The 23,484-nt window shown below is 49.1% G+C and overlaps 2 protein-coding genes and 1 pseudogene across 2 annotated transcripts in view; 1 reads left to right on the top strand and 2 right to left on the bottom strand.

Annotated features, from left to right (window-relative positions):
* The window catches only part of LOC131588644 (class I histocompatibility antigen, F10 alpha chain-like), a 196,718-nt pseudogene extending 194,725 nt beyond the window's left edge, over window positions 1-1,993 (bottom strand).
* The window catches only part of LOC131588565 (zinc finger protein 239-like), a 129,906-nt gene that overhangs the window by 28,611 nt on the left and 77,811 nt on the right, over window positions 1-23,484 (bottom strand). The window lies entirely within an intron of this gene.
* The window catches only part of LOC131588582 (zinc finger protein 239-like), a 93,998-nt gene that overhangs the window by 67,177 nt on the left and 3,337 nt on the right, over window positions 1-23,484 (top strand). The window lies entirely within an intron of this gene.

Below are 23,484 nucleotides of genomic sequence, written 5' to 3'. Positions count from 1 at the left end.
AAAAAGAACCCAAACCCAAAAGTCCAAAATGAGACAGTGAAAAAAGCAAAAACAAGATAAAACCTGTGTTTGTGGCACATCCATATATTAATGCTGCCTGTTACAACCACAGTAATTTTATAAAAGTATAAAAAAGATCCCAAAGAAAGAATTAGACAAAATGAATAAGTAGTGTGAACAGTTGGAACAGCAGTATAGCAACTGAGATTGGCCAACCTTAACTAAAATATTTTTGTAGGTTTAATGCAAGAAGTAGTTATAGAATTAAAGTTATTTAAATGTTAAATTTGTGAAAGACTTAAAATAGCTAAAAAAATAGCTGTGGGAAAGTGAGAGTCTAGCTCCAGACCAATTTTTAAAATGAAATCTTACTCAAACTTCCAAGACATTAAAATAACCTGGAAGATAAATTTTGAATCATCAAATAATTAAAACAGTTTGTATCAGATAATAATACTAACACGTGGCCACCAAAAACTCCTTCTGGATATTAGAGAATAACAAAAAGAAACTAATTGTAGGATAACCATGTTGATTTGTGCTGGTATAAAAGTTCTGGAGCTAACCCTTACCAATCCATAAGTGACCTAAAATTCTATTTGGAACAACCAGGTACAACAAGTAACAAATGGAAAGCCCCTGATAGAATATATTAAATTTGTGAGCAAAGAGCATACAGTGAATTATCTCAAAAGTGAAAAAGAACCTGTATCTTAAGAGTTATATGACCCTCCTTCTTCGTTATACCAAGGTCCAGGAGCAATATATTAAGAACACCACTTTATGAAACATTAAAGAACAATAAAAGAGACTTGAACCTTGACTTTCCAAAAGCAAGAAGAAACCAGAAATGAAGACAAATGGCCTGCAGAAAGATGACCCAGCCACTTGAGCTGCAGATGGATCTTAGAGATACAGAACCCAAATCTATCTATTGAATCAGTTCATGAAGCTGCAGACAGTAGTTAAAGTTGTTTCAAACCACACCTCTACTGCCCTAAAGCTGCTGGCCAAGCAACATTCACAAATGTGAGCATTTGTTTATGGAAACAGAATTGCCCTGGAGTATTTGTTAGCTGAAGAGGGGGGAATTTGTAGAAAGTTTAACAAATCTGAGTTTTGTATAAAGATAAATGATTATAGAAGAGCCATCACAAAAATTGCTAAAGATATATATACCAGTTCAAAAATAGAATTTTATTTTGAAGACTGATTAGTGAGATAACCTTTTTAGAAGTACTTAGTGGAAAAAGTTAAAATATATGGCATAGTGTTTTATATTAAGATTATTGTTTCTATTTTGTATAATTTCATGCCTTATTAGACTAATCCATTCAGTAATTCAAGGAATACTAAACGAAAAGAAACTATAATTGCTCAAAAAAAAAAGTTAACTAAATTTGAAAGAGAGTGCAAAAAGCTTGATACAGCATGAAAAATGTTAAAACATTAGAAATGAAAATAAAGTAAATGCAAGAAATGAAATTATTGAGAAGATAAAAAAATAAGATTCAAGTTCATGGGTTTTTTTTAAAAAGGCATGAATAAATGTAATCAAAAAGAGAAATGGGGGATTAAAATAAATGGAATTGATTCGTGCTGACTAAATTGTAACTATTCGGAAAGTTATTATTAGAAGCAACCAAAAGAATCAGTGTTATAAGGCAGATGTACCCCTTTGCAGATGTTACATGTTAAAATTGAGGTACAGGATGTAGTTTAGAAGATAAGTGATGTCTCAAGACCAAAACGGCCTTGAGATGGACAAAATTAGAACGACTTTAGGCATTGGGCCTAAAAATCAGTAAATATCAGACTAATTAGTAGAGTAACATAACACAACGCTTAGTACGCACACACAAACCTGTAAGGTTATCCAAAGGACAATGAGGAAGAGGAGAAGCCTTCGCCAAAAGACCCCCAAAAGAAGACTGAAGATCCCTTAACAACAAGTGAAGCATGTGCCGTGAAGAAAAGTGATGTAAAGAGAGAAAAATCGGAAATAGGAGGAAACTTATGGGAAGCATTAGTGAATATGTGTAAGCATACAGTATATAAGTTTAGCTTGAAGTGATTTGCTCTGTACGTGAGGCAGGGTGAGGAACCCGTACCCCGGTCGGTTTTGCTTATGCTTTAATCATACTTAATTACTGGCAAATTATATATATAATTTGTAATTATTTCCTAAATTATATTCTTTTACTAAACTGTATTATTTTATTATACCAAATTACTATTCCATTTACTAAATTGTATTCATTTTTGATTAAACTGCCATTAACCCAAGGAACCTAGTTGTCAAAATTGTAATTTCATTGGTAACAACCGGAGAGGCGGCGGCGGAGCTCGGAGGCGGCCCCAGCCATCGCAGGTGGGAGCCGCGCTCGGTTCTGCGGGGGCTCGGGGCTCGCTGCGGGCCCGGGAGGGGGCGGCAGGGGGCTGTGGCGGGTGGCTTGTGCCGTGGCCGGCCCGTGTTGGCCCTGGGCTGAGGGCGCTGCGGGAGCGGCTGCCCGCGGTCTCCTTGCCGCTGGGGCCTCGGCAGGAGGCGGTGGCGGAGCAGCGCTGGCTCGTCCCGCTTCGTGTCGGGAGGCCGGAGGTGGCTGCGCTGTGCCCGGGACGCTGCGCTGGGGCCGCCTCCGAGCTCCGCCGCCGCCTCACCGGGCTCCGGCCGCTGCTGCCGCCGCTGCCGGGCCCGCACAGACGCTCCGGCAATGGCGGCTCTCCTGCCCCACGGCCGCCCTGGGGGCGCCAGCGGGGCCGGGCTTGTCCCCGCTCTGCCCAATCAGCGCGCGCCAGAGCCACGAGTGACGGCAGAAGCAGCCAATCGCAGCCAGCGGCGGGCTCTGCACACGGCACGGCCTCGCCTCCCTTGGGCTGAGCTCCGCCATTTCTCGTTAGCCTGGGCTGAGGAGCGGCCCCGGCGCTGGGCCCGGCCCGGGCAGGAGGCCAAGGAAGCGCCGCTGCGCTGAAGCGCCGGGAGCTCGGGGTGCCCGGGAGCTGAGGGCGCTGCGAGCTGGGGGTGAGTCCGGGATGGAGCAGGGCTGTGCCGGAGCGAGGCCAAAACTCTGTGACTCTCCTTCCTGCCCTGGGCGGGGAGCAGAACACACAAGGAAAGGCTCGGGGGTCTGGATGAGGGTGGGGACAGTTCAATCCTTGGTCACGGGCACAGCACACCTGACTTGGGGAAATTAAATTGAATTTATTATCCAACTTTTCAGAGAAAGAAAATTATAAGTAATTCTTACGGAAATCCATCTTCCGCCCAGCTCTCCCTCCTTCCCGGGCTTAACTTTCTGCCCCTCTCCGTCCCCCTCCCCGCCCAGAGGCACAGGGATGGGGGTCACAGTCAGGTCATGTCAGTGCCTCCCCCTGAGGGACAGGAATCCTTGTCCTGCTGCAGCCTGGGGTCCCTGCCAGGGGCCAGAGTCCCTCAGGACCAGGCTGCTCCAGCGGGGATCGCCAGGGGGATCCCCGAGTCCGGCCAGGAGCCACTTCCATGGCTCTGCAGGGGCTTCCCCCGGGCTCGGGGCCTCTCTCAGGCACCCCCTGCTCCGGCGCGGCCTCATTGCCCCCCTCACCCCCCCATGCAGCGAGTGCCCGGGCAGGGAGATCCACGATTTTCATGGAGCTGAATCTTGGTGTTTCTGAGCTTTATTGGGCTAAATGTTGGTGATTTTTTCTTTTTTTTGTGGGGGCTGAATCTTTGTATTTTGGGGGGATATCAGATTTTTGGTGTTTGGGAAGTTTTTGATCTGTCTTTGTTAGCATTCAGGAAAACACAGAATTGTAGATTGATTGTATGCAGGCGCTTTATTGAAGCGCGCTGGAACTAGGGGTATCAGCAACCCAAATCTAGCTCCATTGTCTTTGTCCAAAGTGCACATATTTCTCTTATTTCAGCTGTAGCAGTTATCATTGTAACAACCTTATCAATATTGCTTCATTAATATTGGTTGATTAACTTTATCTATATTGCTTCATGAGAGTTAGCTCATCCTTGTATGAACGTGTCCGAATCTTATCTCTGGGTGGGTATCTTGGAGACCCCAAGTACCAGTTCCCATTACCGTAAACATTTCAGCTTGCTAGACCATCCCTAATACCAAGCATTCTTGTGGCCTACCTCTACAAGATTTTAAGAAACATTTTCAGAAACATTTAACCACATAGTAGCTTATTTCCCACCCTTGAAAATATTTCACTTTGCTATAATAAGTGTAATGCTTTCACTATATGCAGTCCTTTTTCTGAGTTTATACTTGATGTTCATCTTTGAATCCACACTTGTCGTAAGCGTTGTTACACTCTGGAGGACTTGGAGATGACAAATGCGGATGTGGATCTCTGTCCCGTGTCAGTGCCTTTATTATCTTCTGGTTCCAGGATACTCTTTTCTTTATCTCTCCTTTCAGAACTGCACAGATTAACCAGATTGCTAAGAACACAGTTAGTAGGATTATCAGACTCTCAAGAATAGATTTGATCCACGAGCTCACATTCCATCCTAACCCTTCAAAAATTTTATCTAATCAACTTGTGGTCAGATCTTCCCTCTCTTTCTGTGCTTCATGTTCTGTTTGTTTTAATGGATTAATGTCGTGTTCTACTTCTGCAGTTCCATTTGGGATGTGGATGCAGCAGTGATCAATTTGTCCTTTTAGGTACCCGCATCCTCCGTGTTCTTTCAACAATAACATATCTAAAGCCAATCTGTTTTGCAGGGTCATTTTAGTTGTGGCTTGTAATTGTACATTTAGCTCTCTAAATCCCTCTTTGGTAACTCTTGCCAGTCTCTTTCTACCTGACCTGTAAGCTTGTACAACATCTTTCTATTGTTATAATTTGCTATTGGACCAAACAAGGATTCCAGAGCCCACTCAGATTTTATACTACTGGAGGGTTCCTGCCATCTTTCTTCATCTTTGTTTTCCTGAACTTCTCGTCTCGTCCTTATTTCCAGAAGTTCATGCTCTCCCTTGAATGGGGACCTTTTCCAAATTGGGCATAAGGTGGGGAGGCCTAAAGTAATCTCTTTTACTTTTTCACCTACAGGCAAATGTGTTGTCCAGGTGCCATCGCTTGCTGCCCATCCAAATTGGCCTGGACTCTGAATTGTACTTGTGCTCCATATTACCTTTTGGATCACTTGTCCTATCTTGTCATTTATTTCCCCTTGTTTATGTTTGATTCCTCTGCAGGCACATCCAATTTGCAGAGCTACCACGAGTGGTGGCATTTGTTTTATTTCTTCATCATCAGAAGTACAGTCCTAAGTTTTGTTCCATACCCACCAATTCTCTCCATTCTGCTACTGGTTGCAGTGTTCCATACCCCTGGATCTGTTTCATTTTCAGAGCCTTCCCACTTAATGCACCAAGGGCTATCTGCCATAGATTGGAATTTCTGAAGCACACTCATTGACCATGCACTGTCCCAAGCTTCAGCCCGATCTTTTCCTTCCTGTCCTTCACACTTCCACTTCGATACTGGAATCTTTTCTTTAATGACCTTTGCTACCTTTTCATAACACCATCCATAATTCCCTAATCCCCCATCCCAGCCTAGTTTTGGTTCATACTTTCCTCCATTTTCATGACAATCCCATCTAGATGAATACTTTGGCTTCACAGCATTTTCAAACACTGTCTTATTTTGGTACTCGTAATCTATTTGCAATACACAGCTCACATTTTCATTTTTATTCTTTTGTATTTCAGGAAATTTTGATGTTATAATTCCTCAATTTGTTTGGTCTCCTGCTGCCATTGGTACTGGCAGACAGGCAGTTATTTTGCTGGTGTTTTGCATGTTGGCAAAATCTTTCATTAATCCAATCATCCCATTTTCTGCCTGAATAGTATTAGAGACTTTTATCACTTGTGTTTCTGGCTGCACCCCCACATCCCTCTTCATTCTAAAATGAAGAGTTGTCAGCTGATCCTTTTGCATTTCACATCCCAAGGTAACATTGATTCCAACTGATGGCAGTGAAGGCCATAAAATAATCCCCATTACAGTCACCAGCAACCTAGACATTTGAAACAATCAAACCCGCTTTATCTGCAGCTTTGTTGGTCCTACAGTTTGTGCAGTCCACAGTGCAGGGGAAACCTTCTTCACTCTGGTGTAATGTATGCAGGGATCCAGTCCAGCTCCTTTGACTGCTGTCAAGGTAGTTAACAGTACCTGATAGGGTCCATTCCACCTTTCTTTTAATGGTTCTTCGTTCCAGCTTTTAACGTACACTTCATCTCCCGGGGGGATGTCATGAACTGGATTCTCAAGAGTCAGTGGCCTATTCCACACAAGGGTGCTCCGAAGTCGAGCTCGAGCTTTTCCAAGAGACAGAACATAATTCTACACCTCTTGCTTCCCTGTAACATGTACATTTGGATTAGGTTGAGGGGATTCATATGGTTTCCCATCCAATATCTCATAAGGACTGACTGACATCCCGCTTCTAGGCTTTATCCGAATCCTCAGCAGTGCTATTGGTAAAGCTTGTGGCTACTGCAATTTAGCCTCTTGGCATATTTTGCTGATTTGCCTCTTCAATGTCTGATTCATCCTCTCTACCTGTCCACTGGATTGGGGTCTCCATGGTGTATGGAGATGCCAAGCTATTCCCAGTAACCTACTCACCTCCCTCACTACGGTGGCTGTGAAATGTGGGCCCCTATCTGATGATATTCCTAGAGGCACCCCAAATCTTGGAATGATTTCTTGCAGTAACCACTTGACTGTCTCCTTTGCTTGATTTGTGTGACAGGGAAGAGCTTCTGGCCATCCTGAAAATGTGTCAACCCCTACCAATAGATATTTGAATCCTCGTGTTCTTGGTAATTCTACAAAATCTACTTGCCAATAATCTCCTGGTTCTACTCCTACCCGAATTCTTCCTAATTGTGCCTGTTGTCTAGCCACTGGATTGTTTTTTAAGCAAATTACACATTTTGACATTACTGATTTTGCCATTGTTAACATCTGTACTGAAATTAGATTTTGTTTTAACAATTTCACCAATGCCTCTGCACTCCAATGACATTTGTTATGTTTAATTTGTAGAACTTCTCTCCTTATCAAGGGGGGTACCACTACTTGTCCCTGTGTAGTCACATACCACCCTTCTGAATTCTTCTGTGCATTCAGTGAGCGTCCCAATTTCTCATCCTCTATTGAATATTTTGGTTCTGGGGGTAAATTGAATTAAGATACATTAGTTTTTAAAGGTATCAATGCCATTGCAGTTTGCACTTCTTGAGCAACTTGTCGGGCTGTCCAGTCTGCTTTCCGATTTCCCTCATGAATTTTGGAGTTTCCTGATTGGTGAGCTTTACAGTGCATGATTGCTACTTGCTCAGGCTTTTGTACTGCTTTTATTAATTGCAGTACTGCATCTTGATGTTCAATGTGTGTGCCTTGAGAAGACAGCAGTCCTCTTTCTTTCCACAGTGCTCTGTGTACATGCACTACTCCAAAAGCATGTTTTGAGTGAGTCCATATGTTTACCCTTTTCCCTTCACTTAATTCTAGTGTTCTGGTTAAGGACAACCAGTTCTGCCCTCTGGGCAGATGTATTTGGTGATAATGCTTTTGCCTCCACTATTGTACTGACTGTTGTTGCTGGGGGTCCCAGAGCATCTTCCTCTCAGCCTCCTCCTCCTCCATTCGTCTAATGCTTGGACATGAGAAGTCTGGTTTGGGGGGAAAAACAAGGGGTGACCACCTAGGATTCAGGGTTCCTCCTGCCCAAGTCCATCTCTAGAAGTCATCAGGTGTCTTGTGTCCATGAAAATCTCCAAAGCATCAGGACTGAGAGGAAAAAAATCCCTCCCTGAGGTTCCCCTTTCCTGGGGTCCCCACTTTGGTGTCCCAGGGCTTCCCCCTGTGCAGGCTCATCCCTTCTCCGGGCTGCCCCTTCTCCAGGCTCCCCTCACTCCCGGCTCTCGGGGTCCCCCCTCTCCAGGCCCCCATTTCAGGCTCCGGGACTCCCGGGGCTCCCCCCTTTTCGCTGCTCCCCTCCCCCTGCCGGTACCGGGCATCTCAGGTCAGCTTTTGAGTCCTGCAAGATCCAAACATCGCTCTGCCCGGCCCGGCCCCAGAAAAAGGAACAGGGGTCCCCAAGGATACTTCGAGTGAGCTCCAAATATCCCTTCCCCTTCAAACAAATCCTGCCAGGACGGCCCAAGACCTTCGGGGCGAGGTTCCCGTCCCCCGTGAGCTGCGGGATGCGGGGCCCGATGCTCCCGGCGCGAAGGGGCTGCAGATCCAGAGAGCGATGGACGCACGTGGGGCCTCCTCTGCTGCTCCTCTTGCAATTCCTGCTGCTCCTTTACCCCTCCTCTTCCTCCCGCTCCTCCTCCTCCTCCCCCTCCTGCTCCATCTCTCGGCTGCTGGCGAGGAGCTCTGGGGTGAGCGGAGCGGGGCCGGGAGGCGGTGGGAAAGGGCTGGGAGAGGGGGATGAGGGGAGCTGGGACAGGGGGAGAGGGGTTCTCAAGGAGGGGCTGCCAGTTAAGCCCAGGAGCCCCAAATGGCCTCCGTGTCCTGGCAGCCCCTGGCGGCGCTGTGGGGGCCGGGCCGTGCCCCAGTGCCGGCTCAGGGGGTGCTCCAGGCTGACGTGCTCCACCTGGCAGCTGGAGCTGAGCCCGCATTGCCGGGGGCGGTTTCCAGCAGCACCAGGAGCTGCTGGCTCCAGTCCCCGCTGGGGAGCACGGCAGTGGCCAGCACGTGGCCCGAGAGCTGCTGCTGGCCCTGGGAGCAGCTCAGCTGGATGTGGGCAGGGGAGAAATCCATCAGGGAGCAGAGCAGGCGGCCGGGGCCGGGCTGGGAGCTCGAGGGCACCAGCGAGATGGACATGCTGGGATGGGCAGGGGGCTTGGGGACCCCCCACTGCGGATCTTCCTCCCCACAAGCCGCAGGGAATCGCTCCAGGGATCGAGTGCTGCAGGACAGGGAACCATGTTTATTTCATCCCAAGCCCACCTTTCCCTCTCCTCTCCCCCCTTCTCATCCTTCAGCCAATCCCCATCCATTCCCCGCAAATGCAATTTGGGTTTCCCAGCACCCTCCCCCACGCTTTGGGGGTCCCAGACCCTTCTTTTCCCCCAGTCTTTTGCCCCTTCCCAATCATCCCGCCAATCTCCGATCCCCTCCCCCGTGCTCGGATTTGGGGGTTCCAAGACCCCCTGCTCAGTCTGTGGGTCCCATCCCCCCTTTCACTCAATTTGGGGAGATCCTAGCAGATTTTTTTCTGGGAGGAATCCCTGAGTTACAGGATTTTTGGTGTGTAGGTTTGAAGGGGGACAGCTCTGTCTGGCATTTCTTTAACCTGTGGTCTGCCGGGGAAGCACAAAAACGTTTCCCATTTCCATCCTTTCCTTATCTGGACTGGTTCCTGAGCTGCTTTCTTGTTTCCTTTGGTATCTGTTCTCATCTGTTTGTCAACAGCAGTTTGAATCATTTACTTTTCCACAAATTCTGCCTCGATTTTCTGCTAATAGATAATGTGATCCCATCCCATGGTGAAATGTTGTGTTCCTCATCTGAGTGGATTGGTTGGGGGGAAGGTCAGGAGGTGGAGCTGTGTGGTTGGGTGTTATTTCAATGACATCCTGTAATCTAATTATCCCATTGAACTGAGGAATGGTTTCTCTGGTACCTGATATGAATTTGTTTGGGTTCCCAGGGTCTGGTCCATGGTGTTGCAGGATTTGTTCTGGTGGCCGTTCATCTTTTCCCCTTTTTTGGGTGCTCTCTCCAGCCAGGGCTGCATCAATTGTCAGCTTTTCTCTCATTAAATCATCACATACTTGGATTCCCAACTGATTTCCCTGAACTTGTGGTAGCAAATAAACCCCAGTGGTCTGATACACCCTATATAACATAGACAGAGACAGCACATGTTGGAGTGGGGACAGGGATGATTCCCCCCCACTTGTTTTAGTGAAGTTTTCACAACATTCTTCCTTTTCTGTTTTCCTTTGCAGCTTAACCAATTTGTGTTGCAGAGTCAGATATCCTCACAATGGGCTGTGCCTTTAGCTGTGCAAATTCCATCTGTGCAAGCAGGCAGAGCTTGGGCTGAGGGGCAGAGAGAATCAGCCCAATTCCTCCTGTGGGCAGGAAGCCCCTGGGCCATTGTGCAGGCTTTGGGCCATCAGTGTTAATTTGCATTTCTAAAGCTCCTCTCCTGGCTGCCTGGAACAAAGCTTCTCTTCCAGGGAGGCCATGGGATGACTCACATTTGCCAGTGCCACAATGTGGTTGTTTTTTGTTTTGTTTTTTTTTTTAACAGTACTCTAATAAGTGTTTGTGAGATAAAGGGTCACCTTTAAAGTGTGGAGGCTAGCTTTGGAGCAAGCTGCAGGCCACATGGCCTGCCAGACCTGCCTGAGAAGCTAGCCTGGGAATTTCATGGGAGGATTCAAAACAATCCTCAAAGACAGAAAACAGCCTGCAGGTGCTGTTTGTCTGTTCCCATGTTTTCCTTGCAGGAGAAAGTCAGGGGGTGGTGAACCCCACTGACCAATGATGGTAATGTAGCACTTTACTAACCAATAAGAGTTTCCTTTCTGTACTTTCCACTAACTAGTCTATATAACATGACTGTAGCAATCAACTAGAGATTCTCTCCTGTTCTGACTCCCTTGAGAGTCCGTGTCCTGGTTTAGGGCAAATTTAGGAGAAAACCTGCAGTGGGGCTTCCCCCCCGGGGAAGCAAACCCACGTGGCTCTTTTCCCCCACCCCCCAACCGGTTCGGGAAGAGATTTCTCTGAGAGAAGTGGAAAAAACCTGTTTATTTCACAGGCACAGCACCACTGAGCACAAAAATGAATGATATCAAATTACAAAACCTCTCGCCCTTCAGAAGAGATGACAAACTTCAGAGGGTCTCTTTCCTGTGGGTGTTTGCTCTGTTATCAGTCCCTCTGGTGCTGGAAAATGCCGCTGCCCAGGCTGGGCTCCCGGTAGTCCACGGGTGCAAGCTCCCGGTGCTCCCCCAAGTCCCCAGTCCAAAGCAGGTTCGATTCGTTTCAGAAAAGGGAAAGAAAACAGTCCAGGAAGACCTCTCTGCTCCGGCTAGTTGGAAAGCCAAGGCGATCTGTGTCTTGTTGTTTGTCTGTGCTGTAGTCAAAACTCCCGATGTGGGGGGGGAGCAAGTACAGTCTCTGATAACAGACTCGGTGCTTCTTTTCCACTCACTTTTACTCTTAGATGGAATTTTAAGAATATAAAACCTGTCTCTGGGTTAGGTAGATGAATGGGGATACAATTTAACATCATAATCAACCCAGGACATTCCACCCCTTATCCCCATATCGTCGACTTACTGCCAAAACTAACATTCTAACTCTGCACACCTTTACATACATAAAAACTTCCCCTCCGTTCCACCCAAAAAAAATACAAACAATATATCCATCATGCCCCTGTCACGCCCCACACCAAGCTACTGAATCCAGACCCCCACGCTAGAGAGCTGCAGGATTCCCCACTCTCTCATTTTACTCACTCAAAACATCATCTTTCACTTGCTCATACCTTCAACACTTGCACATTTCCTTCTATTTCACGTCTGCATGGTTTAATGTACAGACAATGGCAGTAACCTTTTACCCAGTGATCAGGTCTCCCTGAGGTACACATTGTGTTGTTCCATCTCTCTGCATTATCCACCATGTACAACCTGGTCCTTGAGCAAAGACAACCCCACGAATGGGTTTGTCTGTGCTCGAGGTAGAATTGACCCAAACTGTCTTCCCTAGCAGACCTCTGACATGTACCACTGGGACTTTGTCTCCGTCTACTACATGTAAAGACTCAGACTGGGCAGGACCTGCTTGGTTGGTGGAACCTCTGGTGTTGACTAACCAGGTGGCCTTTGCTAGATGTTGCTCCCAGTTTTTAAAAGATCCTCCACCCAGTGCCTTTAAGGTGATTTTTAATAGTCCATTGTACCTCTCCACTTTCCCAGCAGCCGGTGCATGGTAGGGGATATGGTACACCCACTCAATGCCATGTTTCCTAGCCCAGCTGTTTATAAGGCTGTTCTTGAAATGAGTCCCATTGTCTGACTCAATCCTCTCAGGGGTGCCATGCCTCCAAAGGACCTGCTTTTCAAGTCCCAGGATGGTGTTCCGGGCAGTGGCATGAGGCACAGGGTAGGTTTCCAACCATCCTGTGGTGGCTTCTACCATTGTGAGCACATAGCGCTTGCCTTGGCGGGTTTGGGGCAGTGTGATGTAGTCAGTCTGCCAGGCCTCCCCATACTTGTATCTGGACCACCGCCCACCGTACCAGAGGGGCTTCAACCGCTTGGCCTGTTTGATCACAGCACATGTCTCACAGTCATGGATAACCTGAGAAATGCTGTCCATGGTTAAATCCACCCCTCGATCTCGTGCCCACTTATAGGTGGCATCTCTACCCTGATGACCCGAGGCATCATGAGCCCATCGGGCTAGGAACAACTCTCCCTTATGTTCCCAATCCAAATCTATTTTTGACACTTGTATCTTCGCAGCCTGATCTACCTGCTTATTATTTTGGTGTTCCTCATTAGCTCTACTCTTGGGGACATGGGCATCTATGTGGCGGACTTTCACTGGTAGTCTCCCTACTCTGGTAGCAATATCTTTCCACTCTTTAGCAGCCCAAATTGGTTTTCCTCTATGCTGCCAATTAGCCTCTTTCCACCTCTCCAGCCATCCCCACAGAGCATTGGCCACCATCCATGAATCAGTGTAGAGGTACAGCTTTGGCCACCTCTCTCTTTCAGCAATGTCCAGGGCCAGTTGAACAGCTTTGAGTTCAGCAAGTTGACTTGATCCACCTTCTCCTTCAGTGGCCTCTGCGACCTGTCGTGTGGGGCTCCATACGGCTGCTTTCCACTTCCAGTTCATCCCTACGATGCGACAGGAACCATCAGTGAAAAGAGCATAGTGTGTTTCTTCTGCTGGAAGCTGGTTATATGGTGGAGCTTCTTCAGCCCTTGTCACTTCCTCTTGTTCTTCATCTGTGAGACCAAAATTTTCACCTTCAGGCCAGTTTGTAATTATTTCCAAAATCCCAGGGCGATTCAGTTTACCAATACGGGTGCGCTGTGTGATAAGAGCAATCCACTTGCTCCATGTGGCACTGGTTGCATGATGGGTGGAAGGAACCTTTCCTTTGAACATCCATCCTAGCACCGGTAGTTGGGGTGCCAGGAGGAGTTGTGCTTCAGTGCCAATCACTTCTGAGGCAGCTTGGACTCCTTCATAGGCTGCCAAATTTTTTTTTTTTGTTGGGGTGTAATGGGCTTCGGACCCCCTATAGCTTCTACTCCAAAATCCTAATGGTCGACCTCGAGTCTCACCAGACACCTTCTGCCAGAGGCTCCAGGACAGACCATGGCTCCCGGCTGCAGAGTAGAGCACGTTCTTCACATCTGGTCCTGTTCTGACTGGGCCAAGGGCTACTGCATGGGCGATCTCCTGTTTGATCTGAGCAAAGGCTTGTTGCTGCTCAGGGCCCCAATGGAAATTATTCTTCTTCCGAGTGACCAGGTAAAGAGGGCTCACAATCTGACTGTATTCAGGAATATGCATTCTCCAGAACCCTATGGCACCTAAGAAAGCTTGTGTTTCCTTCTTATTAGTTGGTGGAGACATTGCTATGATTTTGTTGATGACATCAGTAGTAATCTGACGCCGTCCATCTTGCCACTTTACCCCCAGGAACTGAATCTCACGAGCTGGTCCCTTAACTTTGCTCTTCTTGATGGCAAAACCAGCTTTCAGGAGGATCTGGATGATCTTTTCTCCTTTCTCAAACACTTCTGCTGCTGTGTTCCCCCAGACAATGATGTCATCTATGTACTGTAGATGTTCTGGAGCCTCACCCTTTTCCAGGGCAGCCTGGATCAGTCCATGGCAGATGGTGGGGCTGTGCTTCCACCCCTGGGGCAGTCGGTTCCAGGTGTACTGCACTCCCCTCCACGTGAAGGCAAACTGAGGCCTGCATTCTGCTGCCAGGGGAATGGAGAAAAATGCATTAGCAATGTCAATAGTGGCGTACCATTTCGCTGCCTTGGACTCCAGCTCGTACTGGAGCTCCAGCATGTCCGGCACGGCAGCGCTCAGAGGTGGAGTCACTTCATTCAATGCACGATAGTCTACAGTCAATCTCCATTCTCCTTCAGATTTACGCACAGGCCAGATAGGGCTGTTGAAGGGTGAGTGGGTTTTGCTGACCACCCCTTGGCTCTCCAGCTCTCTGATCATCTTGTGGATGGGGATCACAGCATCTCGAGTTGTTCTATATTGTCGGCGGTGTACTGTCGAGGTGGCAATTGGTACTTGCTGTTCTTTCACCTTCAGAAGTCCTACTGTAGATGGCTTCTCGGACAGTCCAGGCAAGGTGTTCAGTTGCTGGACACCCTCTGCCTCCACAGCTGCTATTCCAAATGCCCACTTGAATCCTTTTGGGTCTTTGAAATACCCACTTCGGAGGTAGTCTATGCCCAAAATGCATGGGGCCTCTGGGCCTGTCACAATAGGGTGTTTCTTCCATTCCTTTCTAGTCAGGCTCACATCTGCTTCCACCAAGGTAAATTCCTGTGATCCCCCTGTCACGCCAGCAATAGAAACAGATTCTGCCCTTACATGTCTTGATGGGATTATTGTGCACTGTGCACCAGTGTCAACCAAGGCCTCATATCGTGGTTCTGATGTGCCAGGCCAACGAATCCACACAGTCCAAAAAACACGATTTTCCCTAGCCTCTACCTGGCTAGAGGCAGGGCCCCTCTAAGCCTGGTTATCCTTCTTTCCTTTGGTATATGTTTTGGATGTTCCTTCAAGGGGATCGGGCATGTCATCATCATCATACCTGGCAGTTTGGCTACGGGCAACTGGAGCTGCTTCCCTTTTGGTGGAACTTCCTTTGTGACTCTTCTCCTCCTTCAATTCACGCACCCGTTGTGCCAGAGCTGCAGTAGACTTCCCATCCCATCTCCTCATGTTTTCTCCGCAATCACGCAGGTAGAACCACAGCTCAGCTCGTGGGGTATACCTTTTCTCCCGATCTGGGGAACGCCTGCGTTGAGTGCCAGGACCTCTGATCTGTACTGCTGAGATTTGGAGAAGGTCCTCTTTAATCTCATCTCTAAGTTTTTTGTGATTCTCCTCTATCTTATCTTCTAATTTCAGCAGACGTATTTCCACAGCTGCGATTCTTGCATGGGTGGGCCCATGCACGGCATCTGCGTATGCTCGAAGCTTCTTCGCCATATCCAGCACGGTCTCCTCCCTTTCATCCCGTTTCATCATTGCTAAAGCAGATGCATATTCTTGCGGCCCAAGTCGTACCAATTTTCGCCACATCACGGATGTACATGGCACCAAGTCAGGATTCTTAGTTGGTATGTCATCTGAAAAAACTATCTCTGCCACTGCCGTTTCTCTCAGGCGTTGGATCCTTTGTTCGATGGTTTTCCATTGTGTTTGTTGCATGTAGAGGTCATCTACACACAGATATCTTTGGGCTACGCTTTCAAGGACCCGTGCCCAGAGACTGCGAGGGTTAGCCCCCTCATCATCTCCTGGTCAATAACTGGATCATGTGACAGGGATCCCAGATGCCTCGCTTCAGTGCCATCCAGAACTGTAGCTTCACCTGCAGCATCCCACAGACAGACTAACCAACTAATTATAGATTCATCTGGTCGTCGAGTGTAGTCCTTCCTCAGGCCACGAAGATCTTTCAGGGAAAAGGACTCAATATTAGCTTCTGATCTTGTTCCAGTTGCTTTGACTCTTGGTTTTGTGTCAGCAGGTGTTGAGGGTCCTTCTCCTGCATCCTCATCATCATCATCCACTGGTCGATCGGTTTTGTTTGTGCACTTTCCACTTCCTGTGCTAGTAGCAACAGCCATTGGTTGAGGCTTGCTGTCTGGTTTAGCTACCAGCTTTGTAACTGGGAGGTTGGCTGCAGCCTGAGTAATTGGGGTAGCTGTTGATTTATCTCCCTGTCCCCTTCCTCCTGTTTGCTGCCCTACAGTATCCAGCAGTGTACGGTATGCATATGCCAGGGCCCAGCTTACTGCAATGATCTTTTTTTCTTTGGAATTAACCTGACACTTCTCTTTCAGGTATTTCCCCATCTCAGCTGGATTCAGAATTTGTTCATGTGGGAAGTCCCAAACTACAGGGTCAGAGAATTCCTTCAGGATTTGGCCCATATCCTCCCATTCTCCACCCCACTCAGGATTTTCCATGCTCGGTTCAGGGGTCTCATCAGTCCCTCTAGAAATCTCAGCCCTCATTCTAGAGAGGCTGAAGACTGTATAGAGGAAACTTACCAGATTAAATGCCAGGAAGATGGTCTCTTTAACATTCAGGGGGAACTGAACACTCGCCAATAGTGATGTAACCGATTCAGAGGAGAAGAAGGAAAGGAAAGGTTGAAAAGCCTCGTTCCCTGCTCCTCCTTTAACAAACTGTGTGCATAACCATACACATGAATCCTTTATATTTGGAACAGACTCCAGCACCTGAATAACCTTCTTAGAAATCATAATCACTAGGCCCAGCCCAATAGCTATTCTAATCCGTGCCCCTCTACTGTAAAAGCTATGTGTTAGGGACAACACCGGGGCTAGTTGTGGATAAGAAAATAAACCAAGGGACCATAAAGGTATTAAAACCTCAAAAAAGCCTAGCGACCAGAAACACATGAAGGCCTGCACCCCAAAAGACATTATTAATTCAAGCAGCATGGCTGGATGGCTAGGGACTGCTTTATCTTATCCCAATACAAAGTAATTGCCACTTCAATACAATCAGTACAGGGTTTTTCCACTCTCTCGTGCCCCACGTTGGGCGCCAATTAATGTATTTGTCCTGGTTTAGGGCAAATTTAGGAGAAAACCTCCAGTGGGGCTTCCCCCCCGGGGAAGCAAACCCACGTGGCTCTTTTCCCCCACCCCCCAACCGGTTCGGGAAGAGATTTCTCTGAGAGAAGTGGAAAAAACCTGTTTATTTCACAGGCACAGCACCACTGAGCACAAAAATGAATGATATCAAATTACAAAACCTCTCGCCCTTCAGAAGAGATGACAAACTTCAGAGGGTCTCTTTCCTGTGGGTGTTTGCTCTGTTATCAGTCCCTCTGGCGCTGGAAAATGCCGCTGCCCAGGCTGGGCTCCCGGTAGTCCACGGGTGCAAGCTCCCGGTGCTCCCCCAAGTCCCCAGTCCAAAGCAGGTTCGATTCGTTTCAGAAAAGGGAAAGAAAACAGTCCAGGAAGACCTCTCTGCTCCGGCTAGTTGGAAAGCCAAGGCGATCTGTGTCTTGTTGTCTGTCTGTGCTGTAGTCAAAACTCCCGATGTTGGGGGGGGGAGCAAGTACAGTCTCTGATAACAGACTCGGTGCTTCTTTTCCACTCACTTTTACTCTTAGATGGAATTTTAAGAATATAAAACCTGTCTCTGGGTTAGGTGGACGAATGGGGATACAATTTAACATCATAATCAACCCAGGACAGTCCGTGTCGTTCTTCCTGCCGTTCCTAATTAGAACGACATCTGGTGACCCCGCGTGATGATGAACCGACCCTCCGAGGTCTGGTAACCCGACGTGATGTGCAGCCGACCCCCGAGGTCCGGTAACCCGACGTGAACTGTATCTACTGACCCCTGAGGTCTGAAGACAACCGACGTGACGCTGAACCCCTGAGGGTAAGCAGCGAGCGGGAAAAACACCAGCCCTTCCCCCTAGAGGGGAAAGTGGAATTCTCCCGGGCTTTCCAAGAGGAAGCTGGTTTCTAACCAACGGGATAGTGGAGCCTGCCAGAGAGCGGGCTTGGAACGGTCTATCTTGGTGAAGCAGAGCTTGAAATCCCGGGTCCAAGCCGATAGCGTTTGCATAATTGCATTCGCGGAGCCGCCAAGATAAAAATTTTTTCATAATGGAGAACTGTGATTTAGCTGATGAGCAACTTGTCAGCTTTGCATGGCAAGACGCCTTGCTGAGCATGAGACTCTGTATTCCTGAAGAAGATATACGCGCTTTTTTCCACTGGGTGAAAGTGCAGGAGTTTGCTATGACTGTGAATGCTGTGAATGATGTGTTTAACCTTGAGATTTGGTGGTCAGTGGGGGACCACCTGTGGACTAGGCTGGCTGCGGGAGATACCAGTGCGTGCAGCTTAGCAGCAACTTGGGGAGTGATTTTTAAGGCACTGGAACAGTGCCAGCTTAAAAACAGTGAAACCGAGCTGTGTGGCGGTCCTTCAGCTCTGCCCAGACCCTTAGAGAACTTTAGCAACGGGCAGGAGCAATCCGTGGACCAGAGATCTCCCTTCTCCAGAAAAATTTGAGCGCCCGCCATCCGCGGAGCTCGGCGCGCAGGTTTTACCAGCAGAAAAACAACAGAAGAGTGAAAATTGCTCGGCTCTGCCTTTACCGCACCTGCAGCCGCCGCCATCGCCAGCGCAGCGAGAGCCGCCTTTGCCTGCGCCCTCCGCGGAGCCTCCGCCGGCCCCTCCAGGACCAGCGCTGCGGGCACTGCTGCCAGCGGCCGCCGTGGAGCCTCCGCCGGTGCCCCGAGTACCTGCCAGTGTGGCCGTGAAAAACCCTCTCTTCAGCCCCCCCCGCGCCCAGGGGGCGGGGGGGCGCTGCCGCCGCGGAGCCAGGGCAGACGCCCGAGCACACAGAAGAGCCGCAGCCACCGGTAAAATCCCCACAGCGGCAGCAGCAGTGGCGAGAAAAAAACGAGAGAAAAGGTGGAAAAGAAGGAAGAAAAAGCTAACTCAGGACGCCGCCCGCCGCCACCGGCCGCGGGCCAGGCGGCCATCCAGGCCCTCTGGCTCCGGCCGGCTGCAAAAACCCCGTAAAAGCCGAGCCGAAACCCGGATCTGGAGCCGGAGCCGGGGCCGTGGCGAGCATTCCCCCCCCCCCACACCCATCCAAAGTGCCGGCCAAAAAGCGGCGGGAGGGGGGGGGAGAGCCCAGGCCCCCCTTTCGCTCGCGTGCGCGCGCCCTGTGAGCTCCTTTCTTCTGTGCCGCCGGAAGCAGCGCGAAACCGCAGCACCCGCACGGACGCCCGCCGCTGCCCCGCGCGTGTGCGCCCCGCGCAGAGCGAGCCGCGAGGGTCAGCGCAGAGCCGCGTGGCCCGCACAACACCCCCGCTGCCCCGCGCTCGCCCGCGCTCGCCAGCGGGGAAGCGGCGGGGAGGACGGGGAGCGAACTTCACTCCGCCCCGCGCCCGTCAGTGCGGCCCGCGCGCGCGTGGACCGTGCTACAGGTGCCGGGCCGAGTTCTGCCAGCCTTGTGCTGCCAGGTTCTTCTGTGAACCCGAGCCGCCCCGCGAGACGGTGCCGGGGCTCGAGCAGTGCCCCGGCCAACACGCGTTCCCCCCCGCCTTGCAGGGGGTGAACCGCACCAAAGTCCTGCAATCCCTGCGAGACCCAAATTTGCTCACTTTGTACCACTTTAGTGTTCTTTTAAACTACTATATTGACAAGTTAGACTGTCAGTTTGAACAGACTAACAATGTTTTGTATTAGTTCACTGAGTTAAGGATATTTGACTCAACCATCAAATCCTTGCAAGGAAAACAATCTTTAAACATCATCATAAACCAAAATTCCAAATTAATATCCATTCCAATATCTAGTAAAAGAAACCACTTGTGCCGTGTTTGTTCTCCCTCCTGCAGGGCCCAGCAGGATGTTACAAACACTGTACATTTTTTATTTTTTTCCTAAACCAAAAGGGTGAATTGTGGAGGCTAGCTTTGGAGCAAGCTGCAGGCCCCATGGCCTGCCAGGCCTGCCTGAGAAGCTAGCCTGGGAATTTCATGGGAGGATTCAAAACAATCCTCAAAGACAGAAAACAGCCTGCAGGTGCTGTTTGTCTGTTCCCGTGTTTTCCTTGCAGGAGAAAGTCAGGGGGTGGTGAACCCCACTGACCAATGATGGTAATGTAGCACTTTACTAACCAATAAGAGTTTCTTTTCTGTACTTTCCATGAACTAGTCTATATAACATGACTGTAGCAATAAACTAGAGATTCTCTCCTGACTCCTTTGAGAGTTCGTGTCGTTCTTTCTGCCGTTCGCAATTAGAACGACATTTAAAGCTCTTCTAGTTTTTCAGAAACAGCCTAAAATTCAACATCCAAAAACCCATATAAAATTTCTGCCACCACTATGAGCCAGGCACAAACATTCCCAAAAAATTTTCAAGGCAATCGAATTTTTCCTACTTCTCTCTCGGCCTAAAAATTAAGTCTCCCTGCCCTGGCCCAAACTGAACTGACAATATAAAATCAGGATTATTAAAAAAAAAAAATCTAACGCTGTAATCCTTTCACTGAAACTTTGGAAAAATCAAAAACTCTCCCACAATGTCTTTAGTGCTAGAGAGTAAAGGCACAACTTGATTCTGGCTAGGATGTGCAACAGAAATCATTAAATCCACAATTAGGCTGGGTGTGCAGAGAAAATCATTCCGTGACACATGAGTTTGACTAGATTTTTCTAAATTTATACAGTCTGACCCCATAGAAATCCCTTGGTTTAATGTTCATTGGTTTGAAGGTGTGGAGTTGTTAGGATTTGGTTTCCTGTTGCACCCGGATTTCTGTGCCTGTGATGTGAATTAGGTGGGCACTCCTGGATTTCCTGCTCAGCCTTTTCCAGACCAGGTGTCTCCAGCTGTGCCTGGGGCAGTGTCTGGGGTAGATGTTGGTTGATGTTTGCTGCTGGGTGTTGATGTTTTGTTGATGGTCGTTATCTTGGGGGGGAATCTTTTGGGCTATTCCCAGTCTGTTGAGATGTTAAACACATCTCTGCTGGGTGGTGGAAAAGAAACATTAAAATTCCTTTAAAAGAAAGATTAAAATTCCTTTCCCCAAGGCAAAGGCAAACCTAGTGTGACCAGAGATATAAGTTTTGAAGCCATTTTAAAGTTGGTCTATTTTGGCAGCAGCTAATCCCAGGCAGGGCAGAGTGTGAGTGTAATTGAGAGGCAGAGTGGAATTGTCCCAGTGCCTTCCCCAGCAGCTGTGGCGAGGGCAGGCACAGAAAGGGCTGAAGCTGCAAGAGTGAGAGCAAGGATTGTCCCGCAGTGGCTGGAGATGGCAAAGGAGGGTGGCCAGGCCGAGGATTTGAGCAGAGGATCTGTGGGCAGCCCTGCGATTCCCTGGACCTTCTCTGGGGCAGTAGAAGACAAAGCTTCAGTCAAAATAGGTCTCAAATATTTAACCATTTTCTCTACCATTTGCCCTTTTTTTTTTTTTTCAGATACTCAAAGCTGGTTTTTAGCCTGAAAATGAAGCCATTTCACAGAGGCTTCCTCTACCTCTTCTCCTTGTCCTCCTGACTGGATCAAGTCATCCACATCCTGCATTAAGTCAGTCCCTGGGGGTGAGGTCAATTCCTTTGATGTTTCCTGCAAGGCTTGCCCCAGTCAGGCCGGTGCTTCCGTGCATCCCTGCAGAAGGACCGTCCATGTCTTGAGCATTTTCCCTTCTACCTCTTGTTGCCAGCCCAAGGCAGAATTCTGTTTGCATCCTCTGGGAGTGGGCAGATCCCCAGAAAGCATCTTTTGCATCAAGTTGTGAATGGCAGCAGTGTGAGGAGGGCACCTGGTTGAGGATGGTGTAAGGATCTGAGAGTGTGGGGTGCCTCGGTTTCATCATCTCATTTCTTATTCTTGGGTCCTGCAGCATTCTGTGGATTCCATTGGATTTCTTGTTTGGCAGGATAGGAGCATTCTAGGGAGCCATCCCTGGCTCCCCAAGCCGTGCCTTGAGCAGGACTCACAGACAGGCTGTGAGCCCTTCCTTCCCTCCCTTGGAACAGGGGATTGCTTTTCGACACCTCTTGTCCTGGTTGCTTGAGGGAAATTTGGAGAGGCTCCATATCTAATTTTGCCAATTTCCCTGGGGCTGCCCGCACTTGTGGGTTCACTTCAGCCTAGGCTCTGCCAGACATTTGACACAGAGGTACAACAGAACCAGCCTCTGTATCACCTTTTGCAACATTAATTTGCATTCCAAATTTAGCCATCAAATCCCTTCCCAGTGAATTACAATCACAATTGTGAGCAAATAAAAATTCCTGCATTTTAAACCCATCCCCCACATTGGTTAATAGTGACTGAATAAAACACACCTGCTCATCTTTCACATTTAGTGCTTTAATAGTTAAAATATTCCTTAACAATTTTCTCCGCTTAGGTGTAAGATTCCGAGTGGATGGAGAGGCCCCTGTGCCCATCAGGAAAGGTCTCCTCTGGATCCAGAGCCACCCTGGATGTTCCCAAGGGCTGCAGTGTGGTGGGTCCCTGGTGGAATGGGAGCTGTGAGACCGCTAAGAATCCGTGTCCATCAAGGGCTGGACTTGCTCGTGCTGAGGGTGCTCCTGTCTGTGCTTGCAGTGTCCTTGTGCCCTGCAGCTGGAAGGCTGATTCCTTGCCAGGGGCTGTTTGGGTGGGCTGTCCCCTGGCCAGGAGGGCAATGCCTGTGCCAAGTGCTTGTGATCCTTAAAAGATGATCTGGATCCTTGCAGGTCTAATCCCCATTTCTGAGCTGTTCCTTCCTTGTGCTGGCTGTGCTGAGGCTCCCCTCCCCAGCCCGTATCCCAGAGCCGGTGCCTGTCCTGCCGCAGTGTCCAAAGGCGGCCCCCCCGGCGGGCAGGGCCGGCAGCTCCACGGGGCCGGGCAGCGGCCGGGGCGTCCCGCAGCCTCCTGGGGGCCGGGGGCCACTGCCGGCCCTGCCCAGGGGGTGCTGGGGTCAGGCAGCGCCCGGCGCTGAGCCCCGGCTGCCCCACAGCCCCGGCCCGGCCCCACAGCTCCCCACAGGCCCCCAGCCCGTGCTCCCGGTGCCGCAGCTCTGCGCCCGCTCCTGCCGCTCCCAGCTTAGAGAAACCCCCTGAAATCCTGACCTCCTTCTTTTCCTGTCCTGGAAAACTGGGATACAAAGGATCTGAGTCAGCTGGCAAATTCTGAGGATAAGACCCTTCTGAAACACATCCCAATCCTCGGTATTTTTCTCTTCCTCTTCTTTTCCATCATCATTTTTTTTACCTCATAGACTGCTCCTGCTGCTTCTTGCCTTAAGCACATTCCTGCACCCTCCCCTTCACCCAATCCCTTCCCAGCACACCAACACCATGCATCCCCTGTTGTCTAAATCCCATCTGGACTTCCCTTATTGCCCCCCTGGGTATCCATGTCCTTCCTTAATTCCCTCTGGGAGAATGTGCAATTGACCTCCACATGCTCCCAAGGGACCCTTCAGAGATATTTTGGGATCCTCATTCCTTTTGCTGGGACCCCATTCTGGCTTTCCCTTTTGTCCCCTCCCTGGGTGCCCTGCCGTGTTTACTCCCCGAAGATCCCACTGTAGTCACTGCTGAGATTTTCAGTGCTCTCTCCCTGCCGACTCTTGAGAGCCGCCCTGATCCGTCCCTCGTCTGTCTCCTGCTCACTCTCGGGT

The sequence above is a fragment of the Poecile atricapillus genome, chromosome 26 (assembly GCF_030490865.1).
Source record: "Poecile atricapillus isolate bPoeAtr1 chromosome 26, bPoeAtr1.hap1, whole genome shotgun sequence".
Taxonomy (NCBI): Eukaryota; Metazoa; Chordata; class Aves; order Passeriformes; family Paridae; genus Poecile; species Poecile atricapillus.
This window is presented reverse-complemented; position numbering and strand designations above follow the sequence as displayed.